The sequence below is a fragment of the Panthera pardus genome, unplaced genomic scaffold (genome assembly GCF_024362965.1).
Source record: "Panthera pardus isolate Hobbes unplaced genomic scaffold, ASM2436296v1 HiC_scaffold_13, whole genome shotgun sequence".
NCBI classification, from domain to species: domain Eukaryota; kingdom Metazoa; phylum Chordata; class Mammalia; order Carnivora; family Felidae; genus Panthera; species Panthera pardus.
Window position 1 is genome coordinate 49,488,300 of NW_026526688.1, and position 24,216 is coordinate 49,512,515.

A 24,216-nucleotide genomic window follows, 5' to 3' on the forward strand; every position below is an offset into this window, starting at 1 on the left:
TCGAGCAAGGTGCAACTCACTGCCAACTGTGGTGACCACAGAGATGACAGACATCCCTTGCGTGCACACACACCCATGAGTTACAGACCATTTGCCATCTGGGATCTCTCTGCCCCACCAGGACCACAGTGGGGAAGGTAGTATCAGTCTGTTGTTCCCATTTTAAAGATAAGCCAATCTGGGCAATCTTGCCAAAGAGGCAAGAACCAATGATGTCAGAGGAGGGTGAGGCACCAGGCAAAGTCTTCCCACCCAGGGCACTGACCCAGCGACAAGGCTGCTTCGTCCAGGAAGCATGTATCCGTCCCTTTTGGCAGCCACCTTTAGGGTCCCAGACCAGGGAGCGCAGAGGGTCAGTGGAGGCCCTGGGACCAAGGAGAGGCTATAAGAGCTAGCAGGGAGGGGACCGGGACCATGGAAATATGGGCAGGGTGTGGACACCAAAGTGGCATTTGGATAAAGCCCAGGGAGCCTGTTTCAAGTCCAAGAGTGGGGCCTTCCTCTCCCAGGGACAGGAAACCTCACCAGCCTTTTAGGGATGTTAGAGCTACATGTTAGGATGCTACATGTTAGAGCTAAAGCACTCAGACACCCCTAGCTCCAACCGAGGCAGCTCCATACAGGCCTGTGAGGGGTGGGGAGCTCAGAGGACACAGGGTTCTATCCTGGAGCCACTTCCTACTCCTCAGGAACCTGGCCCAATCAGCTGAGCTTGTTCAGCCTCAGGCCATCACCTCTGTGAAGGGGAGAAGCACATCCACCAGCCACTCAGTTATTTCAGGCCGGGGGTGGGGGGGGGGGGGAGGGGGGGATGGTGCACACGGAGGGCTTTCCGAGCAAGGGCGCACAGGGAGTCGGCGGTGGAGTCTGGTGAGAAACCACCCCCACCCCCGGCATCTTCTGATCCCTCCAAGCAGTTAGGTGAGGGTGGGGGGCATCTTCAGGTTCCTGAGGCTTCCCTCCTGCCTGGCCGGGCTCGGGAATAATGCTCTTTTGGGTCCCCTTTGCAGTAAGCAATTGTGAATATGAAATCCGGACCCTTACTCTCAAGTCACTCTCTGGGCAGCAGAAGGACTCAATTAATTCTTGCTGCTGCTGCAAGTGGCATAAGCTTCACTTGTGGCTGCAAATACAGTGTCCCTGGGTCCCGGCATCTAACTCTGCAGGGTTCGCATCTCCTCCTTGAATCATACAGCTTTAAACTCATCAAAACCAAGTAAAAAAACCCCATGAATACGACCCTGTCCTCTAACTGTACTTAGTTAACCTAAATCATAACCCGAAGCTGGAAAGGTGCAGGGGCACCTGGCCGGCTCATTGGGTTAAACATCGGACTTTGGCTCAGGTCGTGATCTTGTGGTGTGTGAGTTGGTGTGTGAGTTCAAGCCCCGCAGGCAGGCTGACAGCTTGGAGCCTGCTTCAGATTCTGTGCCTCCCTCTTTCTCTCTGCCCCTCCCCTGCTTGTGCGCTCTCTCTCTCTCTCTCTCTCAAAAATAAATAAACTTAAAAAAATTTTTTTTTACTACATGTTTTAAAAAGCTGGAAAGGTGCAGATGTTTTATAGACAAGCTCTCCCTTCGTTCATCCCACCACTGGACGCATGTGCCCACGCACATGCACTTCACACGTGTAGAGGGACAGTCACCTGTGCCATCTGCTCCCAGAATAGGCTCTTGAGCTGCGGCATGAGCCAGGTAGAGTGGCCATGAAGGCAAAAGCTTCCCCAAACGCGGGCTCACGCCAGCGGACCCCCGCGGGCCCACAGCGTGGAGGCCCTTCCCAGCTGGTGCTGCAACTCAGTGCTCCGCATCCGAGATGCCCAAACGCAGAGCCCTGCTCCCTCTGCCGCATCCGTGTCCCCCAGCCGCCGTTGGGACGCTGTGCTCAGGTGCCAGGACAAAGTTAGTGCCAAGACTCACCTGAGTGCACCCAGTGAGTCCACAGAAGAGCCCGTCTCCTCAGTTTCCGGCATTCGCCATGGTGGCCGATGGGCTGGCTGCTGTCACCGCACGGAGACCCAGGCAGTCCCGCAGAGCTTTTCCCCACAGCCAGCCAAAGCCAGACGGAGTCATAGAAGGAGGCTGCCCCGGTGCTCAGTGACTTGTCTCAGGGGTCCCTTCTCTGGGAGGCTCAGGTTCAGGAGGCAGCACTCAACCTTGTGCCTGATTCAGGGCCTGTGGCTGGGGAGTCCCTGTCTTGGTGTCTCGCCTCAGTCAGCCACAGGCAGCGCTCGGGAGATGTTCTGTGAAGGCACCCGCAGCTCTGCTAGATACTGAAGGAGATGTGAACTGCAGCTGCTCTGGCGGCCAGTCTTTATAAAGTTCTTGGAGCAATTGCCGAAGCTCCCCTGGGGTCTGGAACTCGTCCCCCCTCTGGTGGCCAATCTCAGCATTACAGCCTCCCGGTTCTCCCCATTAGTCCAGAGCAGTGACATCAGCCTTGTCTTGGGACACCGCACACCTAGCCTAAAACCCTGCTTAAATAATTTTTGGAAAGCTTCTACAGGAATGGAAGCTAGACCTGGCTCATGAGCCACACCAGAAACCAGTCTGAGGAACTTATTTATAGGACAGAATTGGCATTGTTCAATTCATTCACCAAACTTGGCTTAGAATTAATTTACGTGTTTTTCTGAAGTCACATCCACTCCCAGAGGACACAGATTAGCCACACTGGAGATATTCAGAAGAGTGTTCTGTGACCGCTGAAGGAACTTTCCAAAGACAGTCTCAGTGCAGCCCTGTAACAAAGCCAGCATTTATGGAGCATTGACATTGCATAAGGTCCAGGGGACGCAAGAATGAGTAAGACGGGCTCCCTGTCCTCAAGGGGGTTGCAATCCAGGATGAGAGGTGCACTCAGGCACAAATAACTGTCAACCTAAGTGTGACCTAAAACATTTTTAAAAAGGCGATCTTGCCAAAATGTTAAGAGAGTAATTATATTCAGATTGGGGTGGTGATGGGGAAAGGCATCAGGGACATTCCAAAAATAGTTTGAGCCATGGCTGACCTCTCCATTTACAAGTACACACCCCCCCCACCCCTGCCCTGAGGATAGAGCTCTGAAGGTAATGTTCATGAATACATCCCAATGTATTGGTTAAAAATTCGGTCTCGGGACGCCTGGGTGGCTCAGTCGATTAAATGTCCAACTTCAGCTCAGGTCATGATCTCCTGGTTCGGTTCGTGAGTTTGAGCCCCACGTCGGGCTCTGTGCTGACAACTCAGAGCCTGGAGCCTGCTTCGGATTCTGTGTCTCCTTCTCTCTCTGCCCCTCCCCCACTTAGGCTCTGTCTCCTAAAAATAAATATTAAAAAAAAATTCAGTCTCAATACTGGAGGGTCAGACCTCATACATGAGAACAAAGTGCCAGGGCTCAGCATTCCCCATAGTGCAGTTGCCAACCCACGACTGAATCTGAAAGGTCTTAGTCATTTTCAGTGACTGAACCTCCTGGCCATCTCTGGGAAGCAGCTCCAATATGAGGCTCCATTTTACAGAGGGAAAAAACAGTAGTAGTAATAAAAAGTAATATAATAAGAGCAAAGGGGAGGTGAGATGGAGGAGGGGGGAGAGGAAAGAGGGAGGGGGGAGGCAGGGGGAGAGGCAGGAGGCAGAGGAAAAACACTTTAGAGTATATACCATGTGCTAGGCACTTCTGAGTGCTTTTCATATAGTAACTCATTTAACATTAAATGAGATAGGTCCTGTTATTATTCCCACTTCTAGAGACAGAGGAACTCAGTGACTTGTCCAAGGTCAAGCAGCCTGTAAGTGGCAGAGCTACATTCCACCCTAGGCAATATGACTCTACAATTTGTGCCCTACCATGCCCTATACTACCTCTCGTGAAAAAGTGGTCTTTAATCACCCATCGATTCACCAACATATCCAGGAATACAATCATAAAAAGAGCCAGAAATGTGCTCAACATGTTCTGTCCAGGGATCTTTGCTGCGAGATGTGTTTATTAGCAAGAAATACCAGCACGTTAGTAAGACCCTGGCGATGTCTTCCTTTACCTAAAACAAAGAGCAGTTGTTAATACTCCCACACTGGTGTGCCCTTGCCTATAGGGGAAGGGAGGGACAGGGACCCAAGTGCAGTCCAGGCTGTTGGCTGAGCCTCTCCTTAGTATTGGTAATTGATGATAAACAATTTGTGGGGTCTAGTTTCTTCACAAGAGACTCACACGTAGGCCCAGAACTGTTCAACTATGACATTTCAGGAGGAACAAATCTCATCCTTTTAAAACCTGTGGCTTCAGGCAAGGGGCCATTCCTCTCTTTTGTTTCTGGTTTACTCCACTTTTTATGATGGTGAGATTTGTCCTTACTGTTGCATGTAGCACAAGTTACTTCTTTGGGTTTTGTTTTGTGCTGAGTAATATTCCATCATATGCATTTACTACAATTTGTTTCTTCACCTGTTGATGGGCACTTGGGTTGTTTCCAATATTTGCCTAATATGAATAGAACTGCCAAAACAGGCAAGGGGACATTTGATAGGGATGTGTAGGGATGATCCAGAGGCTGAGTATTCTAGTGGGTGAAGTCTTGCAGGCAGCTGGTAGCTCAAATGACACCTCCTTGTCACCTAATATCAGAAGGGTCCAAAAAAATGGTTTGTTCCCATTCAATTACAGAAGACATTTACAATAGGCATTTTCCCCCAGACAGTATTATGAAAATATGATTGTGTTGAAGGAGAGTTGAACAGACTTCAATGTGGCTGCATCTATGGGTATGGAAGTCAATTGGACATCTGAACACAGTCCATGTGCTCACATGCCTCCTACTTTCTTTAAATGATTCCATTTGATTGTCCCAGTGATTCCCTGGGGCAGAGGTGTGGATGGAGTTATCATCCCCAGTCTCTATATGGAGAAACCAAGCAATGCTGAAATTGAGGGTCATACCTCCAGAGCATCTACATGTGCAGGGATTCCATCCATACATTCAGTTATTCATTCAACAAACATCTGTTGTGTAACTTTATTCAATGTATTCCAACTATTCTTTCTTTTTTTATTTTTTATTTTTTCTTAATTTACATCCAAATTAGTTAGCATCTGGTGCAACGATGATTTTAGGAGTAGATTCCTTAGTTCCCCTTACCCATTTAGCCCATCCTTCCTCCCACAACCCCTTCAGCAACCCTCAGTTTGTTCTCCATATTTATGAGTCTCTTCTGTTTTGTCACCCTCCCTGTTTTTAAATTATTTTTGTTTCCCTTCCCTTATGTTCATCTGTTTTGTCTCTTAAAGTCCTCATATGAGTGAAGTCATAGAATTTTTGTCTTTCTCTGACTGACTAATGTCACTTAGCATAATACCTTCCAGTTCCATCTACATAGTTGCAAATGGTAAGATTTCATTCTTTTTGATTGCCGAGTAATACTCCATTGTGTGTGTGTGTGTGTGTGTGTGTGTGTGTGTGTGTGTATACCACATCTTCTTTATCTATTCATCCATCGATGGACATTTGGGCTCTTTCCATATTTGTCTATTGTTGATAGTGCTGCTTTAAACATTGGGGTGCATGTGTCCCTTCGAAACAGCACACCTGTCTCCCATGGATAAATGCCTGGTAGTGCATTTGCTAGGTCATAGGGCAGTTCTATTTTTAGTTTTTTGAGGAACCTCCATACTGTTTTCCAGAGTGGCTGCACCAGTTTGTATTGCCAGCAACAATGCAAAAGAGATCCTGTTTCTTGGCATCCTCACCAACATCTGTTGTTGCCTGAGTTGTTAACGTTAGCCATTCTGATAGGTGTAAGGTGGTATCTCACTATGGTTTTGATTTGTATTTCCCTGATGATGAGTGATGTGAGCATTTTTTCATGTGTTGGTTGGCCATCTGGATGTCTTTGGAGAAGTGTCTGTTCATGTCTTTTGCCCATTTCTTCACTGGATTATTTGTTTTTTGGGTGTTGAGTTTGATAAGTTCTTTATAGATTTTGGATACTAACCCTTTATCTGATATGTCATTTGCGGATATCTTCTCCCATTCGGTTGGTTGCCTTTTAGTTTTGCTGATTGTTTCCTTCACTGTGCAGAAGCTTTTTATTTTGATGAGGTCCCAGTAGTTCATTTTTGCTTTTGTTTCCCTTGCCTCTGGAGATGTGTTGAATAAGAAGTTGCTGCGGGCAAGATCAAAGAGGTTTTTGCCTGCTTTCTCCTTGAGGATTTTGATGGCTTCCTGTCTTACATTTAGGTCTTTTATCCATTTTGAGTTTATTTTTGTGTATGGTGTAAAAAAGTGGTCCACGTTCATTCTTCTGCGTGTCGCTTTCCAGTTGTCCCAGCACCACTTGTTGAAGAGACTGTCTTTATTCCATTGGATATTCTTTACTGCTCTGTCAAAGATGAGTTGGCAAAATGTTTGTGGGTCCATTTCTGGGTTCTCTATTCTGTTCCATTGATCTGAGTGTCTGTTCTTGTGCCAGTACCATACTGTCTTGATGACTACAGCTTTGTATTATAGCTTGAAGTCTGGGATTGTGATGCCTCCTGCTTTGGTTTTCTTTTTCAAGATCGCTTTGGCTATTCGGGGTCTTTTCTGGTTCCATACAAATTTTAGGATTATTTTTTCTAGCTCTGTGAGGAATGCTGGTGTTACTTTGATAGGGATTGCATTGAGTATGTAGACTGCTTTGGGTAGTATTGGCATTTTAACAATATTTGTTCTTCCTATCCAGGAGCATGGAATCTTTTTCCATTTTTTTGTGTCTTCTTCAATTTCTTTCATAAGCTTTCTTTCATAAACTATAGATAGTTTTCAGGTATAGATTTTTCACCTCTTTGGTTAGATTTATTCCTAGGTATTTTATGTTTTTTTGTGCAACTGTAAATGGGATCGATTCCTTGATTTCTCTGTCACTTCATTGTTGGTGTATAGGAATGCAACCGACTTCTGTGCATTGATTTTATATCCTGCAACTTTGCTGAATTCATGAATCAATTCTAGCAGTTTTTTTGGTGGAATCTTTTGGGTTTTCCATATAGAGTATCATGTCATCTGCGAAGAGTGACCGTTTGACCTCCTCCTGGCCGATTTGGATGCCTTTTATTTCTTTGTGTTGTCTGATTGCAGAGGCTAAGACTTCTGATACTATGTTGAATAACAGTGGTGAGAGTGGACATCCCTGTCTTGTTCCTGACCTTAGGGGGGAAAGCTCTCAGTTTTTCCCCATTGAGGATGATATTAGCATTGGGTCATTCATATATGGCTTTTATCATCTCGAGGTATGCTCCTTCTATCCCTACTTTCTTGAGGGTTTTTATCAAAAAAGGATGCTGTATTTCGTCAAATGCTTTCTCTGTGTCTATTGAGAGGATCATATGGATCTTGTCCTTTATTTTATTGATGTGATAAATCACGTTAATTGTTTTGCAGATAGTGAACCAGCCCTGCATCCCAGATATAAATCCTGCTTTGTTGTGGTAAATAATTTTTTTAATGTATTGTTGGATCTGGTTGGCTATTATCTTGTTGAGGATTTTTGCATCCATGTTCATCAGGGAAATTGGTCTATAGTTCTCCTTTTTAGTGGGGTCTCTGTCTGGTTTTGGAATCAAGGTAATGCTGGCTTCATAGAAAGAGTTTGGAACTTTTCCTTCCATTTCTATTTTTTGGAACAGTTTCAAGAGAATAGGTGTTAACTCTTCCTTAAATGTTTGGTAGAATTCCCCTGGAAAGCCATCTGGCCCTGGACTTTTGTTTTTTGGCAGATTTTTTTATTACGAATTCAATTTCCTTACTGGTTATGGGTCTGTTCAAATTTTCTATTTCTTCCTGTTTCAGTTTTGGTAGTGTATATGTTTCTAGGAATTTGTCCATTTCTTCCACATTGCCCATTTTTTATTGGCATATAATTGCTCATAATATTCTCTTATTGTTTTTATTTCTGTTGTGTTGGTGGCCATCTCTCCTCTTTCATTCTTGATTTTATTTGGGTCCTTTCCTTTTTCTTTTTGATCAAACTGGCTAGTGGTTTATCAATTTTGTTAATTCTTTCAAAGAACCAGCTTCTAGTTTCATTGATCTGTTCTACTGTTTTTTTGGTTTCGATAGCATTAATTTCTGCTCTAACCTTTATTATTTCCTGTCTTCTGCTGGTTTGGGGTTTTATTTGCTGTTCTTTTTCCATCTCCTTAAGGCATAAAGTTAGGTTGTGTATCTGAGATCTTTCTTCCTTCTTTAGGAAGGCCTGGATTGCTATATACTTTCCTCTTATGACCACCTTTGCTGCGTCCCAGTGGTTTTGGGTTGTGGTGTTATCATTTTCATTGACTTCCATATACTTTTTAATTTCCTCTTTAACTGCTTGGTTAGCCCATTCATTCTTTAGTAGGATGTTCTTCAGTCTCCAAGTATTTGTTACCTTTCCAAATTTTTTCTTGTGGTTGATTTCAACTTTCATAGCGTTCTGGTCTGAAAATATGCACGGTATGATCTTGATCTTTTTGTACTTACTTAGGGCTGATTTGCGTCTCAGTATATCGTCTATTCTGGAGAACGTTCCATGTGCACTGGAAAAGAATGTATATTCTGCTGCTTTAGGATGAAATGTTCTGAATATATCTGTAAGTCCATCTGGTCCAGTGTGTCATTCAAAGCCATTGTTTCCTTGTTGATTTTTTTATTAGATGATCTGCCCATTGCTGTGAGCGGGGTGTTGAAGTCTCCTACTATGATGGTATTACTATCGATGAGTTTCTTTATGTTTGTGATTAATTGATTTGTATATTTGGGTGCTTTCACATTTGGTGCATAAATGTTTACAATTGTTAGGTCTTCTTGGTGGATAGACCCCTTGATTATGATACAATGCCCTTCTGCATCTCTTGATACAGTCTTTATTTTAAAGTCTAGATTGTCTGACAGAAGTATGGCTACTCCGGCTTTCTTTTGTTGACCATTAGCATGATAGATGGTTCTCCATCCCCTTATTTTCAATCTGAAGGTGTCTTTAGGTCTAAAGTGGGTCTCTTATAAGCAGCATATAGATGGATCTTGTTTTCTTATCCATTCTGTTACCCTATGTCTTTTGATTGGAACATTGAGTCCATTGACATTTAGAGTGAGTACTGAAAGATATGAATTTATTGCCATTATGATGCTTGTAGAGTTGGAGTTTCTGGTGGTATTCTCTGGTCTTTGTTGCTTTTGATACATATATATACATGTATATATACATGTATATATACATATATACAGATATACAGATATATTTGTATATACATATTTTTCTTTTCTCCCCTCAGAGAGTCCCCCTTAAAATTTCTTGCAGGTCTGGTTTAGTGGTCACAAACTCCTTTAATTTTCCTTTTTCTGGGAAACTTTTGATCTCTCCTTGTATTTTGAATTTTTTTTTTAACGTTTATTTATTTTTGAGACAGAGAGAGACAGAGCATGAACAGGGGAGGAGCAGAGAGAGAGGGAGACACAGAATCTGAAACAGGCTCCAGGCTCCGAGCTGTCAGCACAGAGCCCGACGCGGGGCTCGAACCCACGGACCGTGAGATCATGACCTGAGCCGAAGTCGGATGCTTAACCGACCAAGCCACCCAGGCGCCCCTCTCTCCTTGTATTTTGAATGACAACCTTGCTGGATAAAGAATTCTTGGCTGCATATTTTTCTGATTCAGCACACTGAATATATCCTGCCACTCCTTTCTGGCCTGCCAAGTTTCTGTGGATAGGTCTGCTGCAAACCTGATCTGTCTTCCCTTGTAGGTTAGGGACTTTTTTTTCCTTTCTGCTTTCATGATTCTCTCCTTGCTTGAGTATTTTGTGAATTTGACTATGATATGCCTTGTTGATAGTTGGTTTTTGTTGAATCTAATGGGGGTCCTCTGTGCTTCCTGGATTTTGATGTCTGTGTCTTTCCCCAGGTTAGGAAAGTTTTCCACTCTGATTTGCTCACATAACCCTTCTATCCCTATTTCTCTCTCTTCCTCTTCTGGGACCCCTATGATTCTGATGTTGTTCCTTTTTAATGAGTCACTGATTTCTCTAATTCTTAAATCGTGCTCTTTTGCCTTCATCTCCCTCTTTTTTTCTGCTTCATTATTCTCTATAAGTTTGTCCTCTATATCACTGATTCTCTCTTCTGCATCATCCATCCTTGCTGCCACTGCATCCATCCGTGATTGCAGCTCAGTTATAGCATTTTTCATTTCATTCTGGCTATTTTTTGCTTCTTTTATCTCTTCAGAAAGGGATTCTAATCTATTTTCAACTCCAGCTATTATTCTTATTATCGTGATTCTAAATTCTGGTTCAGACATCTTGTTTGTATCTGTGTTGGTTAAATCCCTGGCTGTCGTTTCTTAGTGCTCTTTCTTTGGGGGTGAATTCCTTTGTTTTGTCATTTTGAAGGGAGAAAAGGAATTAATGAACTAGAAAAATTGAAATTCAAAAAATTAAAATTAAAAAAATATTAAAATTAAAAATTAAAAACACACACACAAAAGTCGAATAGATGATGCTAGATCCTAGGTGTGTTTTGGTCTGGGTGTTGAAAGTGGTTTGACAGATTTGAGGGAAAAAAAGGGAGGGGGAAAGGAAATCATTTGAGAATTTGAAAAAAATGAATACACTGAAAATGAGATGATGGGGGTAAAATAGAATTTGAAAAAATATACACAAAAGTAAAGAATATAGTAGAAAAAAATTAAAGAAACATATTTTTAATAAAAATTAAATATGATTTTTTTCTTTTTCTGTATTCAAGAAAAAATAAAAGAAATGAAAAAGAGAAAGATTTAAAAAAATAAAAAAAGGAAATCGTTTGAAAATTTGAAAAAGTGAATACACTGTAGTAGACTAAAATAAAGTGAAGGGAGTAAAATAGAATTTGAAAAAATTACATAAAATCAAAAAATATACTAAAAAAATTAAATAAAAATATTTTTTTAATTGAAACTGAAAGTAAAAATGAAGTTTTTCTCTTTCTGCATTCAAGAAAAAGAAAAGAAACAAAAAAGAGAAAAAAGAAAACTAAAGAAAGAAAAAAGGAAATTGTGAAAATTTGAAAAGGTGAATACACTGAAGTAGACTAAAATAAAATGATAGAAGTAAAATAGCATTTGAAAAAATTTACACAAAAGTAAAAAATATAGTAATAAAAATTAAAGAAAAATATTTTAATAAAAATTGAAAATAAAAATGAATTTTTTCTCTTTCTGTATTCAAGAAAAAGTGTAAAAGAAAAAGAAAAAAAAAGATAGAAAATTGAATAGATGAACCTGCTAACAGATTGAAGTAGGACTGAAATTACTTTGTTTTCCCCTAGAAGTCAGTCTATGTAGGATTTTATAGTCCATAAATTAAGCTGGCTGTGAGGCTTGTGTTGGCCCACAAATTGGCCCAGTTGGGCGTGGCTCAGTGTAACAGCTCCGCTCTCCACTAGATGGCGCTGCTAGCCTACTGGGGTGGATTCTTGCGGGGCTCGTTGGTGCGTATGCACATGCGTGGGAGCGGAGAAAATGGCTCCACCCAACTACCCAGTCTGTTCTCCCGAATCAGCAATCGTGCACCCATCCTCTGTCCACTCCCTGCTTTTTCATTCTCCATGACCAGGCGCCAGGCAGTACCTCTCTACCGAGTTTTTCCTCTCTACCGAGTTTTTTCTCAGATGCAGCTCTTTTCCCAGGCCCCTTAATTCTGAAGCACTGCGGCTTTGTCCTGTTCCGCCCCTCTGGGGGAGGGTCTCCCCAAGCAATGGCCAAATGTCAGCTGCACCCAGGAACACTTGCTGGACCCTGCTGCTGCCGGTGCCCCAAGACTGTGGCCAGGTGCCAGCCTGTCCCAGAAAAAGTTCGAGAGACAGTGTAGCAGCAGCGTTTCAGGGATTATGGAAAATCACAACACACATCTGGCACCAGGCTTCACCCTTAATGACCTTGACCCAGCACCAGCGAATGTGGCCACTTTCTGGGGTCTGCTGGGACCAAGTGGCTTAACAGTCTCTACCAAATATCCTTCCAGCAGTGGAACTGCTTTTCCCTGTGTGCCTGAGATCCTCCTGGACCCCACTGTGTTCCTGGGGATTCGCCCTTCCCACCAGAGCACCTCTAGGTATTGAGCTGTGGAGTTGCAGCCTTTGCACTTTAGTTTATAGTCTTGTTTATAGTCTTAATGGAATTTAAACCCTCTCCTTTCTCCTTTCTCCCTTTTTAGTTTAGTCCCTGCAGCTGTTTCCAATTTTCCACTTTCTCTCCAGCTGCTTTTGGGGAAGGGTGCTTTTCCCATATTCTCCCATCTCTGTCCTCTCTCCACTCACAAAAGCACCCCCCTTCCTGCGCCTTCTTGCTCCCCAAATTCACCTGTCTCCACCGCGTACCTGCTGAATTCTGTGGTTCAGGTTGTGCAGATTGTTGTGTTAATCCTCCAGTTTTCTAGGTGTGTAGGATGGTTTAGCGTTGGTCTGGTTGTATTTCATGGATGTGAGACACACAAAAAACTTCCATGCTCTTCTGCCATCTTGGCCTCTCCCCCAAATATTCTTTCAAACATGAATTAAACCCAGCCCCCACACTTTAGGATCTGGCCCAAGAGGAGAAGAGGCACTACAGTGAAGAGTCACCACCCAGCTCCCTCAAGGGGCTCCTTGTGGCTTCACATACTGCTTTTGTTGGATGAGTTGCAAACCTTCATCCTCAGGCTTGACTTTGTTTCTCGCCCCCCACCTCAACAAGAATCTATCTTAAAAAGTCTAACATACAGAGGCACCTGGGTGGCTCAGTCAGTTAAGCATCCAACTTCGGCTCAGGTCATGATCTTGTGGTCTATGAATTCGATCCCTGAGTCCGGGTCTGTGCTGACAGCTCAGAGCCTGGAGCCTGCTTCAGATTCTGTGTCTTTCTCTCTCTCTCTGCCCCTCCCCCGCTCATTCTCTGTCTCTCTGTCTCTCAAGAATGAATAAACTTGAAAAAAATAAAAATAAAAAAAGTCTAACATACCTAAGGAAAAATGCACAAATCATTATTATCCCATGTGTATATTGTTCACAAACTGCATACAGCTGGTGAAAACAGCATATCGGCCAAAAACAGAACATTCCAAGCACCCCAGAAGCTCCCCTTGTGTCCCTTCTGGTCCTCAATCCTTCCAGCCACCAGGTAACCACTGGGTCACACGCCATCGCCATAGATGATTTTGCCTGTTCTTGAATTTCACGTAGACGGAATCAGGCACTCTGTGTCTGGCTTCAGCATCTCGTGTGTGAGATTGTTCCCCTTTGTTGAGTTTAACAATTCATTCCTCCTTGTTGCTCTAAGTATCCCATCGTGTGAATCTACCACAATTCATCTGTCCTTTCCACTGGTGATGGCCGTTTGGGTAGTTTCTAGTTTTTGACTATTACGAAGAGGCCTGCCATGAACACTCTTGCACATGTCTTCCGGTGAGCATATGGGTGCATTTCTCTTGGGTATATCCCTTGGAAGGGAATTGCTGGGTCATCCGGCAACATGGTGTTCAGCTTCAGCAGGTAGTGCCCAAGAATTTTCCAGATGGTTGTGCCAGTTGTGCCGGTTCACCCTCCCTCCAGCAGTGTGTGGGAGTTCAAGTGCTCCACATCCTCCGCTGTGTTAGCAATTTCATCTTGTCCATTTCATCCATTCCGGTGGGTAGGGAGCGTCATCATACTATGGTTGCAGTTTGCATTTTCCCGATGACAAATGAAGCCAGGCTCCTTCAACTATGCTTAGTTACCCTAATATTTTTAATCTGAAGTCCCGCTGTCTGTGTCTCTCCATTGACACCAGCAGGTCCCTGCCTGGTGGATTTGTGTTGACTGTTCCCTGTGCCTGGAACAGCTCCCCCAGGTGTTTGCAAGGCTAATTCCTTTGTGTCCTCCCAACCTTTTCTCAAATGTCACCTTCTCAGGGAGGCTAACCCTAAGGATCCTGTTTAAGATTGCTAGCTACCCCCCAGCACCCATGATTCTCCTTATCCTGCCCCACTGCCTTTTTCTTTTCCCATTGTCCTCCTTGACTTAAACTTACTACATAATTCACTGTGCTTGTCAGTGATGACACGTTTGTATTGTTTAGAGTCTGTAGAGTATCAGCTCCATGAAGGCAGCTCACTTATGCATCCCAAATGCCTAGAACAGGTCCTGGCCCACGGTAAATAAATGCTCAATAAGTATTTGTTGGATGAAGATTTGGGGAAAGTGCATTCTAGGAACTGGGAACAAGGAGGTTCTAAGGTCCCAGTATAGAAACAAAGTGGACACGCTGGAGGGGCAGAAAGGAGGCCCATGTGGCTGTAGCACAGAGAACACGGTGCACCAGGAAGTGCAGGTAGAGGAGGGGGTCTGGATCTTATTCTGAGTGCAGCTGCACACCCAGGCCGCTGCTCTTTGTATATGTCTCCATCTTCTCCCAGGGAGCACAAAGATCCGTATTGCATATTTCTACATTTTTTTTGCATTATATCTTCACTATGGTTTGCTATTTATTTAATTAAAATTCTAAAAATCGTGCTAAAGTACACATAAAATAGACCATCTTAACCATTTTTAAACATACAGCTCAGAAGCACATTTCCATTGTTGTACAACCCATCGCCCCCTCCATTTCCGGAACTCTTTTCATCTTGCAAAGCCACAACTCCATAGCTCCCGGTTTCCCCTTCTTCCTGGCCCCTGGCACCTCCCACTCTGCTTTCTGTCTCTACAGTTTTGACACCTAGTGACGTTGCTATTTCTTCACTTGTGGCCTGCTCCACAGAAGATACAGTCTTTCATTTTTGCCTTTAGCGTTTTTCTTTTTCTCTAGTTTTTAACTCAGTTTATGTGAAGTCTAAATATGTCTAAAATAATTTCTGCCCGTTGTTCACAAACCAGTGTTCATCTTTTTCTGTTGTTCAGCTTTGTAGACATGTCCTGGTGAAAAGCATATCATCTCTCAAAGCCCAGAATCTGAATTGGCCATTTTTAAAAAGTAACTACTGTTTAATGATACAACAGATTTTATCAGCTTAGGTCTTATTCAAGAGATACTTTGGTAAAAAGTGGTTATTGTACACACAAAGTGATATTGGAATTTGGCTTTTTTGGTTTTATAAAATTTTGTTCGATCAATAATATAAATACTTTCTGATTTGCCATCTTAGTGTTTCTTTCAATGCACTCATCTGATCTCAACTGAAACCCACCAGCCACCCTAGCCACTGGCCCCCCGGCCCCCTGTCAATAGGAGCTAAATGTGAGGGAGGGAATATGGACCTAAGGAATGAGGCTTCCAAGTCAAAAAGCAGCCCAAGCCTCTGAGAGAGTCAAAACCTGATCAGCTTTAAGTCATTCCTGGTGATTGTTAGTTCCTCCTCTATAACTTTCTGTATCTCCCCCTGCCAAAAGAATTATGCATACTATTAATTAAGAAAAATACAATAACCTCTTTAAAAGATGACTCAGACATTGTAAGGCTGAATTATGAACAATGCCCTAGATTTATAGTGTGGAGCCTGGACTTTAATCTGACCATTCCTGGTCACATGTCCTTGGGCAAATCATTGAACTTCTTGGTTTCAGTATTCTCATTGGACATAAAGATAACAATCCCTTATCACAGGGTAGTTGTGAGGATCAGGTGGGATAAGACAGAGACTGTGAGCCCACTAGTATCACAAGATGTTCCTAGAAGTGCCCTGAAAAGGGAATCTCTGGCCAAAGCAAAAGGTGTTCCTTAATTGCAGGACTTATCAGAGCCTTTATGATGTTATTGGGCATGGTGACTCTCCACAAGAGGGATGTGGTATTAAGGCTTTTCTATTTTAACTGAACCCAGAGAACAGGGCTAATGTTCCACAGGACACACTGAAGGAAATTCTGAGCTAAGGTAGTAAAAAGACTTGTTTACAATTCAAACAAAAACATTTTAGAAAACTGGAAGGTCCTTCTTCTGAGTACCAGTCAGTGGAAGATGTCTCATGCTACTGGAGCATGGAGAGGAGCCATTTATTCTGAAAGGACAATAATACAATCCTGCCAGTCATGTTCCTGAGGGAGGGACCACATCCCATGTGTCGTCATCTTCCTATCCTGCAGTATAGCCTGTAATGTCGTTGAGTTGGTTGCCCGAAGCATGGGTGTCACTTCTTTGCTCAAGGCCAATGACTGCCCACTGCCGTTAGCTCACCCTCTTGATCCTGTCTTCTTCTGCCTTGACCCCCACTCCCGTTTCTCTCTTGGCACTGAGGCCCAGCCCCTTCTCCCCGCTCCCCATCCACACCTACCTACTGAGATTTCACCCACTGCCCACCCTCCACCTCCATCTCCCCAGACTTTCCAACATCACTCATGCCTCATGGTCAACCCAAGCCCCGTCCCTCACCCACACCTTCTCCACTGACTGGCCCTCTTCTTCTTTCGATGACCACTGTTCTCAGAGGCTGCTCCACACGCCCAGGTGCCCGAACAGAGTGCTGCAGGTAGCTCTGAGCTCACTGAGATCCAGGTTCATGTGTTATACTCTTGCATGTCCCCTGCCCCCAGCTTTGAGCCCAGGCATAGGCCCAAAGCAGATGTACACTCACTAATTGGTGATGGGGACAGGAGGCTTCAGAGATGCCGTGTGGAGGAAAGACTGGATTCCAAGGCAGGGCAGCCAGCCTTGACTCCCAGCTTCACCCCACAAGCGCTACAGGTATTAAGCAAATCACTAAACCTCTTTAAATCTTCATTTCCGCATTTGTAAAACTGGGTTACTACTTCCTGGCCTTCCCATCTCAAGGGTTATTGCAAGGAAGAGGGATGTTGAAACTCATAGCACTTCGCGAATGTTAGCCACTGTTAATGTTTTTCGGAGTTGACAGCCCCTGAAAAATGGAGTATTAATCGTAATGTGGTTCTTTCTCTAGTGTCCAGCTGCTGACAGCTGGCGCTGAGTCTAAGACAGTGGGAGCAAGAGCCTCCGCCTTGCGGAGTTCCCTGCTCCTCGTACATCATGGAACCCACCCAACCATCTGCTTCATTTCCATGTGCTCGTCTCATTTTCATTCATTTCCCAGAAGGTGTGGGGATGATGAATTACATGAGACAGCCCAGGTTTTCTGACACTGGTCCAGGGTCGTAGGCAGCAAAGATGGTGAGCCCAATCCCCATGAGGTGCAAAGGCCAGAGACCCAGGAGAAGGGCTTGCTCAGACCTCTTTCTGTAATAAAATTTAATGGCCCAGTTTACTCAAAATGGGTCATATATGAGGGGCTCCAAGAGAATCTGCCCTGGAGCTGAGATGATGTAAATTTTGTTTGGGAATTGGATGATTAAGTAATTTTAACGTGAGCAACTTGTAATTTGTAGCCAAACATGTTCATTCAAGTGAATCATAAGAAACTTCTCAAAACAGGGTGAGAATTTGGGCCAAAACTCAGAGGAAACGATTTAGTGGAATAAATGTATAGCAGACAGCAATGTCAGAAAAATTCATCTGCTTGCAAACAAGATGTGAAATAACAGGCTTCTCGGGGACACATAAGGAAAAAAAAAAACTAAGATTTCAGATGACTGAGGTTGATGTAAGAGTTGAGAGAAACAGCTATTTCAAAACTTAGGCTGCATTAATAGAAGCATGGTGAGCAGAAAAATGGAGATGACAAAGTTCCTGCAATCTGCATTGATGAGCTTACACCTGGTACATATGTTCAGTTTTAGGTGCCTCTGACTGAAAAACTAAATCCCAGCTTGGAGGTTGCCCATGGGGGTGACGAGGGACATGAAGCATCCAGAAACCAACAGGGAAGAACAGTGTTTGGCCCAGAACAGACCCACCCAAGGGGACATGATTTCTGTTTGCAGATATATCAAGGGCTGTTATGGGGAGCAGTGTTAAGATTTTTTTTTTTTTAATTATACTAGAAGGCGAGGCAGACTTCTACTCAACATGTAGAATCTCTTATTCCCAATTGAGCTGTCTGGATCTGGGTGTCCCAGCTGATGACTGCAAACTCCCCACTCACGCTGTTTAATCAGAGCCTGGGGAGTGTGTGTGAGGCAGAAATACCACAAAGAGGTCTTCTATATCAGGGACTGGTTGGACCCAGCGACCTTTGATATCTCTTCCAAGTGTAAGAGCGTTTTCACACAAAAATTTTCTCCACCTTGATAGAAAGTAACTTACAACCAATATTGTTGCTTAGATTGCTTGGGCTGGGAGAGAAAAAGGGCATTCCACGCATGCTTTTCATATTAAGAACTCAGAACAGGAAACATTATATTCAGTAAATTTCATAAGTAACAATAATAAAGATATTTTGGCTGCATATTGAGCCAGAAGGAGAGAAAAGGAGAAAAGATAAAGATTGAGAAAGAATGATGGAGATAAAGGAGAGGAAAACAAGGCAAATAAATGGAACAAGAGAGAAAGAGGGAGGGAAAAAGTGAAGGACCAGAATATAAAGTTATATAATATTTTTCTGCTTTCCTAAAGCACGATACATACTGTGACTAGCGCAAAATGGACATTTTCTAATTTGGATTGTACATTTATCAAAGGCATGCATGCATTTTAAAAATCTTTTCAAATAAGCAAATAGTTCTACAGGCTTATTATGGAAGCAGCAGCTCCTAACTTCTCTCATACACATGTCCTAATTCCCATAGGTGCATGGTTACTTTTTATGTCTATTTCCACATTTCGGAGTAACACAGTTATACTGCTATTTCTTGATTTTTGTTCTGTTTTGTTACATGGATTATCGAGTCCCACTATAGAAAAGAGAGTTCATTTTCTTTATGCTGTTTCTCATTTCACACACATTCCTTCCCCTATCCTCCTGGTATAGTTACACCATACTTTTCTTTAGATCATCTTTCAGTTTACTTTATTATGATTATATAAATACTATTCACAACCAAGCCATACACTATATTTTCTTCTGAAACATTTTATCTTTCCTAGAACTAATAATAATCTTACTTTTTCTGTTTGTGTAGTTTTCTATTTATCTGTCACCAATTCTTCTCCAATTTCCTCCACTCCAGCTGCTACACCATTTTCATCCATTTCCTCTAGATGTAGTCAAAAAGATCAGGTATTCTAGTTTATATTTTTGTAGATGTCGCCCCTAAACATTCTGATTTGCTTCATGCTGGACCAATTGCTCTCTACACCTAGCCCGTGACTATTATCCAGAGATTTTTTTTCCTTCACCTTAATCCTGGAGCTTCTCCTTGATTCTGTCTTGGTTTGGAGCCTCTGCTTTCTTACTATTCTGCCTTTCACTTTCCTAGTTTACTTCCCTGTTTTGGTGGAGCACATTTATGGTAGGATACATTTATGGAGACCTTGCATGTCTGAAAATATCTTTAGACTTTTACCATTACCCTTGACTGATAGTTTGTCTAGGTATGAAATTTTAAGTTGAGATTGCCTGAAAATTTTGAAGACATTCTACCATTGTCCTTCCAATATTATGAAGTCCAAAACTATTCCCATTCCTGACCTTTATATGTGACCTTCTTCTTTTCCTCTCTAGAAGTGTTTGAAATTTTCTCTGTCCCCGGTGTTTTAAAATTTTGCAGATAAGGTTTGGCATGGGTCAGGTTTCATCCATTATCCTAGGCACTCAAAGAGACTTTCAATCTGGAGTCTTGGGTTCTTCATTCTGGGACATTTTCTTGAATTATTCCCTTCATATTTTCCTCCCCTCCTCCTTCCTGCCCCCCTTCTCTTTTTCTCAAACTTGTTATTTAGATATTGGACTTCTTTGACAGAATCTCTCATTTTCCCAGCTTTTCTCCCCCAGCTTCCATCTTCTCATTTTTTCTTGCTTTATTTTTGAGGACATTTCCTTGAGTTTACATTTCAAACGTTCTTTTCCATTTAAAAAAAATTATGCCAGCACATTTTTTTTTAATTTCCAAGAGTTTCTTATTCTGTGATAAATTTTTCATCATAACACTTTTCCTGTATCATGATGCAATATCTTTACAGATCTCCCTGTAGATGCTGTTTTTAAGGATCATTTTTAAGGAATATTTTCTTTTCCCTACAATTGTCTCTGTTTTCTCTAAGCTACATATATATTCTGCTTGTTTTTGTCATTATCTTTCACACAAAAGACTTTTTTCCCTAAAGTCTTGGTTGTGTCTTCATATTTAAGAGGGAAGAATGAAAAGAAGCTATTTGAATGCTCTGTGGACATGGGCACATCAACTCAGGGTTTTGCTGTGGGGTTATTTACATGGGTTGTTCTAGGGAACCCCCAATGTTTAAGATTTTTTTTTCTTGTTGTTTGATCATATTCAGTCTTCTTTTGGGGGAGCCGAAGACTGGCAGCCAATGTTTTAGGACCTGAAGGGGGAAAGAGAGCTGGCAAGTTGGTCTCAGAATTCCATATGTGCACTTAATCAACTTGATTTCAGTGCAACATAACCAGGCTTGATGTCCCTCAATCCGGACATCTTCCAGAGACCAGCCTACAGTTTTGTGTTTGGGTGGGAAATCACAGTCGCCCAGGAGTGTGCAGTCAGAAAGGCTAACTAGGAGTTGAAACACTTAATCAGCATATTCTCTAATAATCATCTGGTTTTAAGCCCCACTTTCAAACCCAGTTCAAGAGGTACCTGGTGCTGTCAGTTCCTAAGACTTTGGGGGAGTTTTATGGTGTGTACCAGTTACTATTTCTGTGTAACCAATCATCCCAAAACCTCATGGCACAAAACAAAACCCATTTTAGTAGGTTCATGGATTCCATGGAATGGGAATGTGGATGGGCCAGGCAAGGACGGTTTCTTTCTACTACACAATGTTTGGGGCCTCAGGCAAATTCAAATTGGCTAGAAGTGACTCAAATGGCTAAAGGCTGAAACAGCTGGGACTGGAAGATCCATTTCCAAGATGGTTTCTTCATCTAGAACTTGGGCTGTGACTGTCTACTGGAGCAGCTGTACATGGTCTCTTCACGTGGTTTGGGTCTCTCACAAGCAGGGCAGCTGGGATCTGAGAGAGAGCACCCTGAGAGCAAGTGTTCCAAGAGAACCAGGCAGACGCTGCATGAGCTTTCATGAATCCACTTTAGAAGTCAGACAGCATCACTTCTGCTATACTCTGTTGACTGAAGAAGTCACGGGCCCTTCCAGATTAAGGGGAGAAGACAAAGACGTGTCAAAGCATTTGGGGGCTATGTTTTAAAACCACATTATGTTTCAAGTTAGATTGTTCCTCAGCCTCTCTGCTTTTCCCATTCCCAACTTAAGGTTCAATTTTCTTGAAACTTCCAAGCTATCATCACTCATTTTTCTGCTTTTCAGCTTCTAGAATTTCGTTGTTATTGTGCTCTTGGCTGCAACAGCAGCAACAATAACAGCAGCAACAATAACAAAATACAAAAACCCTTTTATGGTTTTTTAGTGGAATTCTAAAGGCAAAGGAGATAAATGTTTGTGTTCAATTTGCCGTATTTATCCAAAAATCTCATTTATTTAATTTTTAGAATTCTTTGCACATATAATTTTATACCAATCCATTGATTTTATCACCTGTGATTTTTTAAGCCAATTTATAAGGAACCATATTTATCATTCTACACGTGGTTTGTATTTAGACCCTTTACCATTCTTGTCACCCTTCTCTAAACAGCCTATTCTTTCTCAAAGAGCTTGTTGAGAAGCACTATGCAACGCTAAACCCAGGTCTGTAGGAATATGGCACCTTGAGACAGTTGCCTCTTTGCTTTGGACGCAACTTTTTGCTGTTGCAGCCTGAGACCAAATGATGTTTCTTGACTGCTACTCCACACTGTTGACCAAGTCACCCAAACCACCTTTACACATGGGCTATTAAACCAGGTTTTCCCCATCTTGTTCTTGTGCACTTGGCTCATAAATTCTGAGTGAGAGTCTACTTTACATTTATATCCCTCGTTATATTTAATCTTATTAGCTTCAGTTCATTACTCCAATCTCTTGAGATCTTTTGAATTTTGATTCTATCTTCCTAGTATTAGCTAATCCTAGCTTTGTCATTGCTAATCCTAGCAACTGGTCATTTACAATTCTGCTAAGCCTCCACCTGCTACAATCAAGCCACTGATAATACACTGAAAAGCTCAGGACCAAGGCTCTGGGTGGCTTCACCAGCGCTCTCTCCCCAAGATGATATTGAGTCCCTGGGCAACTGTACTTGGTTCTTATAACCCAGCCAGTTTATCTTCTTGGTATTCAACCCACATTTCTCCATCATAGCCACAGAAATGTCATGAATCTTTTTATTTCTCTATGTGAATGGAAAAATTTCAAGATATAAGGTATTAATAGACTTGTGGTATGGTAAGGCCAACAGATAAGGAGACAACTGCCACGGAAAAGATAACTTGTTACTCAGAGTTCTCAAAGAGTAGGGTATGCCACACCTTGGGGGGCTACCTGGGAAGTATCAGGGTCAGTTAGGAGGCAGAGGAAGTGAGGAGGAAATGTGGTCAAGGGACTTTTTTGTGATTTCCTTGGGAAGGAACAAATTAAATCAGGGTAATAAGGTTTAAGATTAGCTAGTTTGAATAATTTCAGCAGGATATGGGGCATGGGGCCTGTCCCTAGTTGTCTGGTATCTGACCCTGGGATGATTAGAAGATATAGAGCCCAATAGAGAAGGTGGTTTGGAGTGTGGGCTCTGGACTGGTTGGTTAGCATTTGAAAAGCACACTCACTGAAAGGTAAGTTATCTACTCTCTCTAGGAATTGGGGTGGAGAGTAGTCCCTCCAGGGTCAGCAAGGCCCCAGATTTCAAAGCATTAGAATATAGGAAATAAATGATGTGATTAATACACAAATACACTGTGTTAATACACAAATACGGTGAGCTGATGTGATGCAAGGTGGACAGTACCAGAGAAGTCCTACCTCAGGAAGTCCTACCTCAGTGCTCATATAGGTGCCCCAAACACTTTCTCTTTTACCTTCCTCATTCAAAAGAAGGTGGGGGGGGGGAAGTGTCAGAATAATGTGACCACTGTTTCCACAGACCATTTCTGACTCTTCTCTGCTCATGAGCTTTTGAGTGTTCCACTGGGAGGCACAGCAGAGGTTCAGCTTATAGGGGGTAGCCAACACTGAAGATTCTTTCCCTGTGTCCCTCAGCATGCTCCTTATAAAGTGTATGCACACGTGTGCACTTCTCAAGATATATTCACTCTAGATCAATAGTTTTCCCCTTCCCCAGTTCCAACTGAAACTTATTATGCATGGAAACCTCAAACCCAAGTTAAAGGCAGTGATTCAGAATTAAAACTGGCTGGGATTAAGTGTCTGCTCCCTAAGATCCACTAGGATGAGCTCTTGGCAAGGGTGAATGAGAATTCTTGCTGAAGTTCGTCTCTCCCCTTCTCTGGATTGGGCAGCTTTGGCCACTTCCCCAGCATGTACTGGCTCTCTGCTATACACATGCTTCTGTGCCCCTGGCAGAGCAGATCACATCTACCAGGATCTTAGCATATGTGAGAACAGACTTGTGAAGCTCATTGTCTTTCTCTGGAAACTCTTCCAGTCCTTTGAATGTGTAGAGGGAAGCTGTTGAGGACGCAGACTAAAGATGGTCAGATCTCAGCCGGAGACAGGAGCTGAGCCAGGAAAACTGCTCAGGAGCAACCCTTCCGTCCTGGCATTTCCATGTGTCTACATGTTATGTCACCAGATGAAGCCACTGTGCCAGCAGGCGCCATATCTGTGTAAGCATAAGTGGCTCTCCATTTGGTCATATTCTTTGGGTCGCTGGCTACTGCCACACTAGATGGAAAAACAATCCAGCCCCTTCTCCCTCCACACCCCTCCTCAGAGTCTGCATTCCCAGCAGGTGCATCCTGAATCAGAGATTTATCAAGAGGCATTCTATCCACCTTTTATGCTCTCTGACTATGGGTTTTGATTGAAGGATCCCTCCTTTAGAAGTCATTCTCCTGGGTAGCAAGGTCTGTTGTCAGGTTTTCTTCTTTGAGGGGTCCTCTATCAAACCACATCCCTGACCTTGGGTACACACAGAACACATTCCACTGCATAACTGATCTTCAGACTGTGTGACAGTATCTCCAGAGACCACAGGCACATTGCTGAGGAACTGATGACCAAGAATCCAGATGCTGACATGCCAAACCCACACCTTGGCCTCTCTGAGTCCTGGTGGCTTCCTGGGCCCCTTTGGCACTGACATTCCATTATTCAGTTCAGTACATTCAAGCACACAGTCTCATATTTCAGCATAGCT

The 24,216-nt window shown here is 42.9% G+C and overlaps 1 protein-coding gene and 1 long non-coding RNA gene across 3 annotated transcripts in view; one reads left to right on the forward strand and one right to left on the reverse strand.

Moving 5' to 3' along the window:
• The window catches only part of SCARA5 (scavenger receptor class A member 5), a 126,460-nt gene extending 124,157 nt beyond the window's left edge, over window positions 1-2,303 (reverse strand). For both annotated transcript variants that reach the window (XM_019440874.2, XM_019440873.2), the window contains exon 1: window positions 1,920-2,303. The gene's annotated coding sequence lies outside the window, so the exon portion shown is untranslated. The remainder of the gene's footprint in view (window positions 1-1,919) is intronic.
• The window catches only part of LOC109262353 (uncharacterized), a 60,782-nt gene that overhangs the window by 7,630 nt on the left and 28,936 nt on the right, over window positions 1-24,216 (forward strand). The gene's annotated exons all lie outside the window — the stretch shown is intronic.